Source organism: Olea europaea, unplaced genomic scaffold (assembly GCF_002742605.1).
Source record: "Olea europaea var. sylvestris unplaced genomic scaffold, O_europaea_v1 scaffold2470, whole genome shotgun sequence".
NCBI classification, from domain to species: Eukaryota; Viridiplantae; Streptophyta; class Magnoliopsida; order Lamiales; family Oleaceae; genus Olea; species Olea europaea.
In genome coordinates, this window is record NW_019242913.1 from 1 (window position 1) to 2,662 (window position 2,662).

Consider the following 2,662-nt stretch of genomic DNA (forward strand, 5'->3'; position numbering starts at 1 on the left):
TTGATACCAGTAAAAATGCTTAAAAACGAAGGCAACAGTAGGAAGCAATTATGCTCTTGAATTCTGTTGTGTTCAGAAAAATTCATTCGTGCAGAATCACATCAAAAACCGAACACACAGAAAGCAAAAATAAAATGAGAGAACACGAGATTTTTCATCCCAAAGGCCTCGAGGTTCTGCGACCAAATCTAACGCCTACATCCTCGTTGAGCATCCATCAGGAATAAGCTCAAATCCATTATGAACAGCCCAAAAATAGGCAAAACGGTCTCAAGAACACACAGTTACAAAATTTCTCAAAATCGGATGATCTTCTCACAGCAATATTGAACTCACACAGGAGTTCATCTAAATTCCTATTTCTCTCAACCAAAATCACACAAGATCTAAAGAGAGAACGAATAAAAAAAGAGAAGATGAAAGAGATTCAGAAGAGAAAAATCTCGAAGCTGCTGGGGTTAAAACTCTAACCCTAATCGCCCCTTTACTTTCCTTTTATATGAAAGTAACAATTTATTGTCATCCAACGGTCCACTTCTTGCTACTTGTCTCGAATCCGGAAGAGTTGTTATTTCATAAGAAAAAACACATTTCTGTTTTGCACTTATGACAAATTGGCTCCAGTTCTTGAAGTTTCTTCACAATGGATCATCAATTGCCCACCAAGTTTGGGCCACACTTCACAGTCCATTTAAATCAGCTGGGCCATACACAAAATCCAGCAAATCAATTCTTACAAATTCAAACAATGTATTAAACTCCATAAAAGGAGAATAACAAAATATACTACACGAAAGGAGAAAATTAACACTCCATCAAAGGAGAAAGATGACACTCCATGAAAGGAGGAAGATAAACCTCCATGAAATGAGAGATTGGAATACAACAATCCAATGAACTAAAAGATATACAAAGTCTTGTATTTATAGACACCAATGTGGGTGGCTAACTAGAATAATTAACATCTAACGAACTAATGAACAAACTAAACTAACTAAACAACTGGAGACAATCTGAATCTGGTGAGTTAGTTGAGCTGGAAGGAAGATTCCGACGTCGTTGGTTGATCTGCTGATGTTTGGTGCAGGTATATTCTAACAGCAACAAACACTGACTAAGAACACCAATGTTATTTAACGAAGGAAGAGCAGTGGGAACAAAAAGACATGCAGCCGCCAAATCAGGAACTGCAGGGGCTGGAAACCTATCCAAGACTAACAACGAGGGTGCGTAATGTACCTGCAATGCTGCAAACATGACAGATGTAAGATAAAATAAAAGCATTCTAGATATTGAACCTTATAACAGTGTCAGTGTGATCCAATTTCTGCATGAAAAGCACACGAGTATGCAGTGAAGGATTGAAGAACACATCTTCAATGCCTATCATGTGTAATAGTTAAACCACTTTAGTAAAAACATACAACAAGATATAGAACGGAAAGTCTACACATGAGTATCAGACATGATTACATAAGGAGATTAAACAAGAATGAAATAATTTTCTTAAATTATGTTAAGCAATTGAGAATTTAACGGATCTTTTAACTAAACCTCTAAATATAGATTTAGTAAAAACTACTTTGAGTAGAATGAGGTTGAAACTCTTGAATTAAAAATGTCCACAAATGATAGCAACCCTACCTATCATTACTTAACAAGTAATCCACGGGTTCAAAGGGTAACATCCACTTCGAGTAGAATAAGGTTGGAACTCTTGAACTAAAAATGTCCACAAATGATGGCAACCCTACCTATCATTACTTAACAAGTAATTTACTGATTCAAAGGGTAACCACAAGTCATTTGATATGTGGATAGTTTCAACATTATAAAATCCTCAATAACCTTATTCTAATTAAATAAAGCTAGTTATTACTGAAATGAGGGTTGCGTTTTAAGCTCTTTATGAAGTTCAATACTAAATACAAATATCTCTAAAAAGTAACAAAAATACTGAAAGAACCTTGTCTAGATGAATTTTTAGGTGGTACCGCCTCAATAGAGAATTAGAGTTTTTCTCTTAAAAGGTGGTTAAAAGGATAAGCGCAAGGTCATATTAGCGCTAAGCGAGATTGAGAAACTTGAGAACACAAGATAATTGTGTGTGTGTTTTTTATCGACATTGCCACATGGAATAAATGGTTCAAAGTTTCATACTATATTTAATTCCGACTTTACTTTATTTGAATTACACTATAACTAGATTCAAATAGAAAGATATCCAATCTTTATACATGAACATTGTATATTTTGAATATTAGAATTTATTGAATATTGAACAAGTAAGAGATTATTATATATTGTTGTTCAAAAATCAGTAAAATGTATGTAGAATGAAAAGTGGAATTGAGGCCATATATATGACCTATGCAACCGCATAGGCCATAATGGCGTGTGATTGCATGGTCTTTTGCACAGCTTTTAGGCCCTGCTTTTGGACCAACTGTAACATTTCGAATTTTTTTACTATTTTTCATATGGGCCATTTAGCAAATGAAATAATTCATGTTTAGATTTGTTTTCACACTAAAAGTCCAAAGGTCAACGATTTATTTTGCTCACGTGTACTTAGAATTTATCGCAAATTTTATTTGGGTAGAATATTTACGTACTTTAGAAGTTGATAAAATATATCAATATTATACTTTTTTTATCGCTC